The sequence below is a fragment of the Aquarana catesbeiana genome, linkage group LG02, assembly GCF_042186555.1.
Source record: "Aquarana catesbeiana isolate 2022-GZ linkage group LG02, ASM4218655v1, whole genome shotgun sequence".
Lineage (NCBI taxonomy): Eukaryota > Metazoa > Chordata > Amphibia > Anura > Ranidae > Aquarana > Aquarana catesbeiana.
The window spans coordinates 310,870,550-310,884,081 of record NC_133325.1 but is presented as its reverse complement, the minus strand read 5'-3'; the positions used below and the strand labels follow the sequence as shown (position 1 = coordinate 310,884,081).

At 40.6% G+C, this 13,532-nt stretch overlaps 1 long non-coding RNA gene and 1 pseudogene across 1 annotated transcript in view; one reads left to right on the top strand and one right to left on the bottom strand.

Annotated features, from left to right (window-relative positions):
- Positions 1-8,094, top strand: part of LOC141127843 (inactive hydroxysteroid dehydrogenase-like protein 1) — a 49,780-nt pseudogene extending 41,686 nt beyond the window's left edge.
- The window catches only part of LOC141127856 (uncharacterized), a 574,076-nt gene that overhangs the window by 256,511 nt on the left and 304,033 nt on the right, over positions 1-13,532 (bottom strand). The window lies entirely within an intron of this gene.

Genomic DNA, 13,532 nt, shown 5'->3' with positions numbered 1-13,532 from the left:
TCCCAGGCCTATAGGACTTTGCATCCCTGTATCTCTCCGGGAGATTGCGCTTGAAGGGAGGCGCTCTTTGTTGTTTTGGCCTTCTGTCTGAGGGAATAAGACCAGACTTCCCGCCTGTCACTTTGGATATTGCTGTATCCAGCTTTGCACCAAAGAGGTTAACTCCATCATATGGAATCCTGCACCAGTTGGACTTTGAGGCCGGGTCGGCCGACCAGGGCTTAAGCCATAACGCCCTCCTGGCCATTACCGTTGCTAGCATAGACCTTGAAGCGGACCTAATGGTGTCCACCGAGGCTTCCGCCACAAAATCTCCTGCGAGACTGAGTTCCTGTAGGGCTTTAACGATCTGGTCCTGATCTGCACCTTCAGCAACGAGCTTCGCGGTGTTCAAAGACCACCCGGAAATAGCTTTCCCGACTGCGGCCAAAGCCACTGCTGGTCTGCAGGCGCCTCCTGCAAAAACGTAAGCCCTTTTAAGGTCCGTGTCCACCTTCCTGTCCAGGACATCCCTGAACGTCACTGCGTCTTCAATGGGAAGCGTCACATGCCTGGCTAGGCGCATCAAAGAGGCGTCCACCACTGGAGGGGAGACCAGGGGAGCTACTCTGGGCTCTTTCAGAGGATATAGCTTAGTAAGTCTGTTAGAAAGACTAACCTTCTTCTCTGGATTCTGCCATTCTTCCTTAATAAGCTCATCCAGTTCCTCTATAAATGGGAAGGCTTCAGGTACCTTCTTGAGATTCAGGAAATACTTCCTTTGCTTCTGCTGTACCTCCTCAGGTTCCTCCCAGTTAATCGCTTCCTTGACCGATTTTGCAAAGGGTCCTATGAGCGAGAAATCAAAGCCTGCTGCCGCTTCCAGTTCTTCCTCGTCTGATGGAAACTCTTGTTACCTAGATGTACTAGGATGGGATGGTGAGGCGCTCAGGGCTGTAGCCTCCACATTTGGGGTTGAGATATGCGTAGCAGGGACCCCGGTAGGTTCCACAGTGACTAGCTCCTTCTCCCTGGTGGCTTCGTCCATTCACCTGCGGCAGGCCAGCCTGTCTGGTAGAGCTGTGGCCCCGCATACCCAGCAAGCATTCCCCGCTGGACGGGGAGGATGTGCAGGAGACTGGCGTCTACGTGCAGGGGATCTTCTATAATGGGAATGTCTATGCCTGGAGTAGGAACGGCTCCTCCTACGGCTTCCCCTGTGGGCTGAGCGACTTCTGCCGCGTGAGCGGCTTCGCCTATGGCTGGAGCGGCTTCTCCTGCGTGAGGTCTCTCTTCGCCTTGACTTAGATGATCTTGATGACCTGGTAGGGCTGACCGATTAGGCAGCATTAGTACGATCCTGCTCTCTTTTTCAATCTTCACTACTTACCATGAACATCCCCCCCCTTATCTATTGGGCTGATGGTGAACTGCTGGGGCAGCGGTCTCCATAGAAAGGATAACTGTGATATCCTGGAGGGATACAGGCAGGTGTAAACATGCAAGCAAACAAACAGAGGAACCAGGGGGAGAGAGAAACACTTACCCCAAGGAGGGAGCGTCAGAGGTGAGGCAGAGCTGATAGCAGAGTTGATAGCAGCGTCAGATATGCTCAGGAAGCTGGAGGCATCAGAAATGACATCTCTGAGCTTTTTAAATAAACAGTCATGGCCGCCGGGGTCATGAACCGGCCGCACATGTGCAGTAGCACCGAGCCGCTCTCGGCGCCATCTTGGAACCTGGCAAATGTGCCAGGACGCCCTAAAACATTTACTGAGCATGTGCGGAAGCGCTGAGACATCTGAGGACACAGGGGAGAGACAGAGGAGAACCACAGAGCCCAGCAAGCTGCACCAAGAGATGGAAAGACAGATGGAGACCGCTGCACACAACTAAGCCTGTTTAAGGCTTATACTGGAGCCGCACATACCCCTGAGACCACCAGAGTGGGGTTCCTTCCATCTAGCTCATTTAGAGGCTGTACAGGCAAGGACTTCCACCCAGGAGAGGCTAGAACCTGGCTGGGGCGAGTTCGGTAAGGGGGTGCTTCTGACATCTTCAGTCCTTCTCAGGTGAGGAAAAATAAGAGAATACTGGGGCGGGGGCCATCTTTACAACTTATAGCTATGTGGTCCTATCAGGTTGTGAGGGGCGGAGTCACAACCCAAAGTGTATGCTGCCATGATGCGACAGGAAACAGAAATTTGCTTGTTATTCTCCCTACTACCGAGCGACTCCAACCATGCTGGGTCCAAAGGTAGGACAGCGAAGCCAGGAAATTTAATGGTTGAATATGTAACTATTCCAGTGTCTGTGGGAGTGATCCCCATAGCTCCCAACTGTCCTTGATTTGGAGGGACTGTCCCTGATTTTTAGCAATGTCCCTCTGTCCCTCATTCCTCCTCATTTGTTCCTCATTTTGGTCTGCTCTATATAGTTGTATATAAAATGCACTTTTTATATATCAATAAGTGTTTCCCAGTGCTAAACCTTTCATCTGATTTTCTTAATTGCTGCATTCGTAAATTCCAAAAGCCAATATAAAGGAATAGTAGTGGTAGAAAAAGCACTTGTGTGTTTAACCAATCTTGTTTTTTTATACAATTCTCCTTTAAGAGGGCGTGGCAAGGGGTGTGTCCTATGCCTGCATACTTTTGCTGATAGGTTCCAATCTCAAAAAGTTGGGAGGTATGGTGATCCCTTCCATTTAAAAGCCAACATTTGGCTTGTGAAGTTTACACACATTCCTTGCTGCTATGTCAGCAGTGTGTGTAAAAGCCCCCGCTGCTGCCTGTGCAAGCCTTAAGTTGGTGGCATCAAAGGACAGGATATTCCAATCAGACCTCTGACAGGTTCCTGTGAGGTTACAAGAAATGATGCTATCACATATGGAGAAGTAATCTGCTAAAGGTACGTTTTTACTGATCTGCTGAGTCACAGTAAATATTTTTTCTGTTTACAGACAAATTAAAGTGGTTGTAAACCCTTACAGACCACTTTTACCTACAAGTAAGCCTAAATTAAGGCTTACCTGTAGGTGCAAGAAATATCTCCTAAACCTACATGGTTTAGGAGATATTTGCAAAAGACATTCACCAATGTCATCAGGGTTTACTTCCTCTTTAAGTATAGGGCTGTTTTTTGCATATGTGACCCTCAGTAGACATAATATGGCCCCTCAAGATTTGTAGTTGTGGATGGAGTAAGTAAGGGTAAGAACCCTAATCAATTCATTGTTTCCTGTCCTTGGGGAGATTTCACTTCCAGTCCCAGGGACACAATAGAAAGACAAAATCTCTAGGAAGGGAACCCCCCCGGACAACGGAAAATTAATCATCCCGACCTGTTTTGATGACAACTTCAACATTTTGGATTTCCCATCTTCTGTCTCAGTGACAATGGCCAATAAGACAAATACAGAAGGTTAATCCAGCTTTAAAAAAGACAGACATAAAAACACGACAGAAGTCATAACCCTTCCCTTTCCTGAACTTAAAAAAAAGTGAAAATGTTTTACTATTTATACACTTTTGTTTCCACAGAATGCAGACTCTTTTCTTTTTGCATTTGACATACCTGCCATTGAGTATAAGGATTGTTTATACAATGTATACCAAATCATGTTAATTTAGATTGATGTTCTCTCTTTACAGTCTTTTATGGATCACTTTTCTCGAGCTCTACAATATGAATATGCTTCCAAGGGAATCTTTATTCAGAGCTTAGTCTCTTTTTTTGTAAAGACCAATATGACAGCATTTAGTACATTCTTGAAGACAAAGCCATTACTCGTTCCTGACGCTAAGGATTATGTTCGTCAAGCAGTAAGAACTATTGGAATATCACAGAGAACAGCAGGACACTTGTCTCACTCTATCCAAGTAAGGATTATAGAAAGTACAAATGTGGGTACAGGAAAGCATTCTATACCACACCAGTACATAGACAGGTTCATCCAGTGCAGGAATGTAGAACTGCACTCCACTCCTCCCCAGGCCCTGCTGCAAATGCATGATGTAGAATAGGTGTATCGCCCCATGCCTATTCTTTGACCCTTGCTATGGTTGCCGTAGTTGGCATGGAGTGTGCACTCTAGAAAACAAAAGGACAAGCTGCCACTCACCCAGAACAAGAACTGTCAGTGCAGGATCTGTAAGGAACTGTGTTCTGTAGGCCGATCCTCATGTCATGAATGAATCGGCAACCACGGTAAGGCACATGCGACTCTTTATTTCAATCCAGGATAAAATCGATATAAAGTTTCCTCCATGCTCATGTGTTTCCACCCTACACAGGCCTTATTCTTAAATCCTTTACAATGTATCTGTGTCTCCCTCACTGATCCTCTGCTGACAGTGAGGTAGTTAAGAGTTTATTACTTTGCACCTGGGCTGATGGGAGCAGATTGCAGGGGGAGTTTTTAAATAAGATCTAATTGCCACTTCCTAATGCTAAGACTAAGGCCGACCATACACGGTTGAACCTCCTGAGATTCGAACCATTAGTGGGCAGGCTGAATGTACCAAGTTGATCGATCGATCAACTTGGGTACAACCAGCCTGCCGGATTCGCTTACGATTATCTCAAGTGGCTGCTATAACTGCTAGCACTATTCACTGTCTTCCCCTGGCAGGGACAGCTTTCCCCACCCTCCCCCGCTCCCCCTTCCGTGGTTGCAGGAAAGAAATTTGCTCTGTGTATGGCCGGCCTAAGGCCTGTGTAGGGCGGAGATGCATGAGCGTGGCGGAAACTTTGCATATTTTTATTCCGGATTGAAATAAAGAGTCACATGTGCCTTGTAGCGATTGTCTTCTTTATTTATTAATAACATGGGGTGTGCACTGCACATGCATGACAAAACGCTTGCTTTCTAGCAGGTAGAAGGTAATTGTGCATGCACAGTGTGTATTTCATGTCAGCTTTGGGTGAATAGGCTGAAGAATGGGCATGTTGGAGCACCGTATGATAGCAGTAGCTGCAGCCCACTGGTGACCAGCCACCGATCTGGTGACATCAGGTCATAAGACTAGTATTAAAAAATTGCACAGGGCCTAATCACCCTTGCAATGTGCACTAAAATATGTGTTTCTGCAATGAATTTCTAAGCACATGCTCTATGGGCACTGTGGTGCCCTTCATCGTGAAGGGCATCCCAGTCCAATATACAGTACAGCCAAATGCACCACAGTATAGCGCAATGCAAGTGTAGCTCAGTTTACACTCTGGCATAAGCAAGAATCTTGTGCAACCAATCTGTTGAGGTTGAGATAAGTATTACGGACTTTAGTTCTGCTTTAATGCACCGCAAACTATAGCTGACCATAGACAATTCAACTGAGATTCGAATCGTGTATGGACAGGTTGAATGTACCCATGTTGATCGATCAATCAACTTGGGTACAACCAGTCTGTCAGATTTTACATGCAATTATTGCTAGAGGCTATTATAGCCGCTAGCAGTAATCACTGTGTTCTCTCGGCAGGGACTCCTCACCCCACCAGAAGAACACAATAGTTCCACGCGAGGAATTCCCCCATCAACACTGACTGTGTTGATAGTGGAATTGAGTGATTTTCTTTCCTGCAACCCGTGGTTGCAGCCAGGAAAAAAAATGCTCCGTCTATGGCCGACTTAACACATGCCATAACCTCAGCAGAGCATTTAAAGAGTAATTCCACTTTTGTTGAGAAAAAAATATTCTCCTCTGAGAGATCTATGTACATTGCAAGGATTTTAACAAACTTTGTTGCAGAGTCCTACCTTTTGTTAGTTTGTTTCTCTGTGTCCATGTGCAATCTCTGTGTCCAAGTGAATCTAATGAGAGTGATTTTCTAATTATCAATCTGCTGCTGTGCCTGCTAGGAAAGTGGCAGGGTCTGCATCATTTTTATTGTGATTTCCCTTTGGGGGTATCTCACCAAAAATGACATTTTTGCCCAAAATCTGACTTTTTTCTTAGTGCAGACTTCTTGGAAAACCACACTAGCAGGAAATGACATTTCTTAGGGGTGTTCCATACACCATCTGTGTACAGAACGCCTCCAGGTGCCATAGCACATTGAATTTTACAGAAAATGACAGCACTGCAGTATAAATATAATAATAAAACTTATATAATAAGTTTAACAACATTCACAGGAATTGTTTTGTAATTGTATACAATATATATATTTATATTGCTTTTTTTTTCTCACGAAAGTGTTGTTACCCTTCTTTAAGTGTGAATTAGCCCTTTTTTTAGCTTCATGACGAAGTATGATTCAGAAGTTCTTATAAGGATGCAGCAGAGTGGTTAGCACTTTCACCTAGCAGCAGCAAAAGGGTCGCTGGTTCAAATCCTGACACCATCTGCCTGGAGTTTGCATGTTCTCCCTGTGCCTGCCTGGGTTTCCTCCCACACTCTAAAGACATGCTGGTAGGTTAATCGGATCCTGTCTAAAATGTATGAATGCGAGTTAGGGACCTTAGATTGTAAGCTCCTTGAGGGTAGGGACTGATGTGAATGTACAATGTATATGTAAAACACTGCGTAGATGGACAGCGCTATATAAGTAACTGAAATAAATAACTAAGGATGTTTTTCAGGCAATCCACTTAAAAATACACTGAACAATAATTTAACCTGTCAACATACATCCAGTGTGGAAATTCCAGGATTATAGTCCTTGTCCCTAAATTGAAACACTGGGAAAATAAAAAATGGCATATATGACGCACTGGTGACTTCTCTTTAACATTATTTTATCAACTGTTGCTCCTGCCAGTAGAGCATTATTTTCCCACTTCCTCGCACTGTTTGTTCAGCAGTGAAATTGCACAGCAGCATTATCTCCGCAGCGGCTCGAGTGCGAAATGCACAGGAGCTCTGAGCGTCTTTTTGGTCCGTTTCAGGTCCGAATTCATCCCACAATTGGGGCTGAAATCAGACCTGATACAGTGAATGGGGATGCACCAGACCCCTGCTGTGAGCCGCTGCGTTCTATAGTGTGAACCCAGCCTCAGAGAGACGTTAAAGCCCCACTCTAGAAAGAATACAAATCCTTTGACAGATAAGGTAACATGTATGTATTTAACTGTGTATTTAGCTTTTTTGTCTAGAGTCCAGCTTCAAAGCTGAAACTAAACCAAAGGTTTCCAAAAAAACAGTTACATTCCCATCATGCCAGGAATGCTAACTGTCACATTTGCTTGTACTCTCAGCCAAATGTTCAAACCATCAAATGTCTGGTGTCATAACTGATCACATGTGCAGCACCATGGCAGTTGCAGATCAAACAGAGGCTAAAATGGCAGCTTCCTTGGCTAAAAAAGATAGTAGGGTTTAGTTCCGCTTTCAGTATAAAAGAGTTTAAGATGTTCCATCAGATGCACATGCAAAAAATGTAAATAGATGAGCTTGCACTGCTAAGGAGAAGCTGTTCTAGTAGAAAGTTGATTTTTCTTAACTTTTTTCCCACAGTTATCGTTAACTTCTTGGATTCCGGAACGGCTCTGGGCTTCCATATTTATCTTTCTTTGCAACATCTTTCGCAAAGAGCACAATCTCAAACCAGCAAAGTTATAAACATTCACCACTCCAGTTTCTCTACTGTTAAATATGTTAAAGACTTGTAGGAGAGATATTATACTATCTATATCCTCTTTAATTACACAAATTATATTGCATTTAAGTTTTTCCTTTTTTTTATCCTTATCATTATTATTATTGGCTCTATTCACCTATTTTTTTACCAAGTGTTGTGTGGATTTTCTTCTTCTTTTGTTATTATTACTTTCATGTCCATTGGTCATATTTAAAATGGTTGTGAACTGTTAGGACCCGTTCACACCTGCGCATTCTGGAAATGCACGCAGAAACAAGTGTTTCTGTGCGCCTTCCCAGAAATGAGTGAGAAATGCGCCAAACATACATGTTTACTACTAATTAGGTTATTTTTTTCAAAAATTGCAAATATATTACTTTTCATTTTCATGATCTTTGTCTTGATTAAGTTTTACTAGCTAAAAGTACTGGTTAATGTTAAAAATTACCTTTTATTTTATCTTACTAACCCTTATTTGAAATTATGTTAAATGTGCAACCTAGGTTAAACTACAATAAAATAATAAACTAGAAAAGCTACAATTTCTGGAGAAATTGTGAAAAGTGTTCTTGCCTCGACAACTGGAGTGGGCGGAGTAACTGGGTGGAGTGGCTTGAGTAACTGTGAAAAGTGTTAAAAAGCTTAATATTTTAAGAAGTATAAATAGTAGTAAAAAAGTTGAAGTCCCATCATTAGCTGAAAGAGCTGAACATTTTTTTCAAAAGTTTTTTTTTCAAAAATGAATTATTTTTTTTCAAAAATGATTTTTTTTTTTCAAAAATGAATTTTTTTTTCAAAAATGATTTTTTTTTCAAAAATGATTTTTTTTTCAAAAATTTATTTTTTTTCAAAAATGATTTTTTTTTTTCAAAAATAATTTTTTTTTTCAAAAATGATTTTTTTTTTTCAAAAATGATTTTTTTTTTTTAAATAATTTTTTCTTTTAAAAAATGTATTTTTTTTTTTCAAAAATGAATTTTTTTTTTCAAAAATGAATTTTTTTTCAAAAATATTTTTTTTTATGGGGCGGTCATAATGTTTTAGCTGATCATGGGGTTGTCAGCTTTTGTCACCTCCCACTCTAGTTTTGAACATTTCGCCATTCATAGATTTAACAACTGTGCAGTAATTCAAATGGCCGTATTTTAAAAACTATACATCCTACAGCGAAGATCTTTCTATTGTGAGAATCACAAGACCCAGACCTAGATTTTGATGTATAGTATGTCTCTGAAATATTAAAAATGGAGGCACGGTCGCAGTTTAGAAATTGCCCTTCAAATTTGAAGGGGCTAGAGTGTAGTTTCAATGAATGTCAATGGACGGTGTGAGTTGCAAACAAATGGTCATATTGTGAAAATTATCAGGACTATGGCTTAGCCGTGGACATGTTTAGTGGCAGCAGGGATAGCTGAACGTTTTGATATATGATTTGTGTAGGTGGGCTTAAAAATGAGGGAGTGGTGGCAGTTTAGAAATCATGTTCTGATTTTTCAGCTTTTGTCACCTCCCACTCTAGCTTCCCCATTCATTCCTATGGGACCAATTTCGCCACAAAAATGACGATATTTAGTGAACCATTTGGCGAAACGTTCCACAAAATAATAGCACACCATTCGGGAACAATCCGCACGTTTCGGTATATTACTTGTCTATGTAGTGTAAAAATTGTGGGAGGTGTTAGGGTGGTAAATTTGGCTATAATAATAATAAGAACTAGAAAAGGTACAATTTCTGGGGAAATTGTGAAAAGTGTTCTTGCCTCTACAACTGGAGTGAGCGGAGTAACTTGAGTAACTGTTGTGTGGTTGGAGTGGCTGGAGTAACTGTGAAAAGTGTTAAAAAGCTTAATATTTTAAAAAGTATAAATAGTAGTAAAAAATTTGAAGTCTCATCATTAGCTGAAAGAGCTGAACATTTTTTTTCAAAAATTATGATTTTTTTTTCAAAAATTATGATTTTTTTTTTCAAAAATTATAAATTTTTTTTTCAAAAAAGATTTTTTTTTTCAAAAATATTTTTTTTTTCAAAAATGATTTTATTTTTATTTTTTTCAAAAATTATTTTTTTTTTTTCAAAAATTATTTTTTTTTTTTCAAAAATTATTATTTTTTTTTTTTTTCAAAAATTTTTTTTTTTTTACATGGGGCGGTCATAATGTTTTGGCTGATCATGGGGTGGTCATACTGTTTTGGCTGATCATGGGGTTGTCAGCTTTTGTCACCTCCCACTCTAGTTTTGAACATTTCGCCATTCATTCCTATGGGACCAATTTCGCCGCAAAAACGTCATTTCGTTGGACCATTCGGCGAAACATTCCACAAAGTAATAGCACACCAATCGGGAACAATCCGCACGTTTCGGTATATTACTTGTCTCTGTAGTGTAAAAACTGTGGGAGGAGTCTACAAGCATTATCAAGTCTAGCAGATGAAGTCACATGCATTTGGGGTGTCTCAGCATCTTGTGTTTACAACCACTGTTTCCTAGCAACGCTCATGCCCTGTTTATGCTTCCCAAATACTACTTCATCAAAACTGCCCCATCAGAATTACCCCATCAAAACTGCCCCATCATATTCCTCTATTATAAATCAGTACATGGTGTGTCTGTCCCCTCCCCCGGGCTCTGTAATCAGAGCTGAGATGCTCCAGCCACCTCCCCCCTGTGTATAACAGAAGCTTTGGTAACCATGGCAACAAAACAAACACTAACAGTACACTCTGATTAATGGCTAAAATTTCCTGAAATGACCTCTAAACAAATGGCCGTATTTTAAAAACTATACATCCTACAGCAAAGATCTTTATATTGTGAGAATCACAAGACCCAGACCTAGATTTTGATGTATAGTATGTCTCTGAAATATTAAAATTGAAGGCACGGTCGCAGTTTAGAAATTGCCCTTCAAATTTGAAGGGGCTAGTGTGTAGTTTCAATGAATGTCAATGGACGGCGTGAGTTGCAAACAAATGGTCATATTGTGAAAACTATCAGGACTATGGCTTAGCCGTGGACATGTTTAGTGGCAGCAGGGATAGCTGAACGTTTTGATATAAGATTTGTGTAGGTGGGCTTGAAAATGAGGGAGTGGCGGCAGTTTAGAAATCATGTTCTGATTTTCCAGCTTTTGCCATCTCCCACTCTAGTTTCCCCATTCATTCCTATGGGACCAATTTCGCCGCAAAAACTACGATATTTCGTGAACCATTCGGCGAAACGTTCCACAAAGTAATAGCACACCATTCGGGAACAATCCGCACGTTTCGGTATATTACTTGTCTATGTAGTGTAAAAACTGTGGGAGGAGTTAGGGTGGTAAATTTGGCTATAATAATAAGAATAATATATATGTGAGATAACAGTAAGTGGTCTTGCTATGCAAGAACACTTAACTAGAAAATGCATTTCCTGGGGAAAATGTGTGGGAATGCTGAATAGCTAAATTGCTAAAATGGCCGCCATCAAAACTGCCCCATCATACTGCCATCAAAACTGCCCCATCATACTGCCATCAAAACTGCCCCATCAGAATTGCCCCATCAAAATTGTCCTCATTAAAACTGCCCCATCATATTGCCACCATCAAAACTGCCCCATCAGAATTGCCCCATCAAAACTGCCCCATCATATTGCCCCCATCAAAACTGCCCCATCATATTGCCACCTTTAAAACTGCTCCATTAAAATTGTCCCCATCAAAACTGCCCCATCATATTGCCACCATCAAAACTGCCCCATCAGAATTGCCCTATCAAAACTGCCCATCATATTGCCACCATCAAAACTGCCCCATTGGAATTGTCCCATCAAAACTGCCCCATCGTATTGCCACCATCAAAACTGACCCATCATAATTGCCACCAATAAAACTGCCCCATCATAATTGCCCCATCAAAACTGCCCCATCAGAATTGCCCTATCAAAACTGCCCCATCATATTCCTCTATTATAAATCAGTACATGGTGTGTCTGTCCCCTCCCCCGGGCTCTGTAATCAGAGCTGAGATGCTCCAGCCACCTGCCCCCCTGTGTATAACAGAAGCTTTGGTAACCATGGCAACAAAACAAACACAGTACACTCTGATTAATGGCTAAAATTTCCTGAAATGACCTCTAAACAAAAAGCTTTTTCTCAAAAACTGTAAAAGATATCAAACTGAAAAGATATAGCCAGATAGCTGAATATTTTGTGAACATTTTAAAGTTTGTTTGGTGTCTCTAGGTGAAAGTATGAAGGAGCTGAAACTTTTGGGAGCGGAAGAAGAATTTAAGGATTTCAAGCATGCTCCCATTGACTTCAATGTTAAAAAAAAAAGTGATAAAAAGCTTAATATTTTAAAAAGTATAAATGGTAGAAAAAAAGTTGAAAAAGAGCACACATCAGCTAAAAGAGACGAACATTTTGATAGTTGAATGGTTTTAATAGCTGAAAGTATGCAGAAGTTACGCAGAGCCAAAAAACGTACGGAATAAAATTAAAAAAATTAAGAAGATTAAAAATAATAAATAAAATCGAATAACAATAGTGGGACTGCTAAAGCACTCCCACTAATAAGACCTAGAAAAGCTACAATTTCTGTGGAAATTGTGAAAAGTGTTCTTGCCTCTACAACTGGAGTGGGCGGAGTAACTGGATGGAGTGGCTTGAGTAACTGTGAAAAAGTGTTTAAAAGCTTAATATTTTAAAAAGTATAAATAGTAGTAAAAAAGTTGAAGTCCCATCATTAGCTGAAAGTGAAAGAGCTGAACATTTTTTTCAAAAGTTTTTTTTTTTCAAAAATGATTTTTTTTTTCAAAAATGAATTTTTTTTTTCAAAAATGAATTTTTTTTTCAAAAATGATTTTTTTTTTTTTTTTCAAAAATATATTTTTTTTTCATGGGGCAGTCATAATGTTTTGGCTGATCATGGGGTTGTCAGCTTTTTTCACCTCCCACTCTAGTTTTGAACATTTCGCCATTCATTCCTATGGGACCAATTTCACCACAAAATCGACGATATTTCGTGAACCATTCGGCGAAACGTTCCACAAAGTAATAGCACACCAATTAAATGACATTGAGGCCGGATTCACACTGGTATTTTTCAGCTTTTCACAAAGTTCCACAAGGTAATAGCACACCAATTAAATGACATTGAACATTTCGCCATTCATTCCTATGGGACCAATTTCGCCGCAAAAACGACAATATTTCGTGGACCATTCAGCGAAAAGTTCCACAAAGTAATAGCACACCAATCGGGAACAATCCGCACGTTTCGGTATATTACTTGTCTCTGTAGTGTAAAAACTGTGGGAGGAGTCTACAAGCATTATCAAGTCTAGCAGATGAAGTCACATGCATTTGGGGTGTCTCAGCATCTTGTGTTTACAACCACTGTTTCCTAGCAACGCTCATGCCCTGTTTATGCTTCACAAATACTGTTCAATACACAATAGACAGGACCATGATAGATGTAGTAACTATGCAGTAATTCAAATGGCCGTATTTTAAAAACTATAAATCCTACAGCGAAGATATTTATATTGTGAGAATCACAAGAACCAGACCTAGATTTTGATGTATAGTATGTCTCTGAAATAATAAAATTGAAGGCACGGTCGCAGTTTAGAAATTGCCCTTCAAATTTGAAGGGGCTAGAGTGTAGTTTCAATGAATGTCAATGGACGGTGTGAGTTGCAAACAAATGGTCATATTATGAAAACTATTAGGACTATGGCTTAGCCGTGGACATGTTTAGTGGCAGCAGGGATAGATGAACGTTTTGATATAAGATTTGTGTAGGTGGGCTTGAAAATGAGGGAGTGGTGGTAGTTTAGAAATCATGTTCTGATTTTTCAGTTTTTGTCATCTCCCACTCTAGTTTCCCCATTTATTCCTAGGGGACCAATTTCGCCGCAAAAACGACGATATTTCGTGAACCATTCGGCGAAACGTTCCACAAAGTAATAGCACACCATTCGGG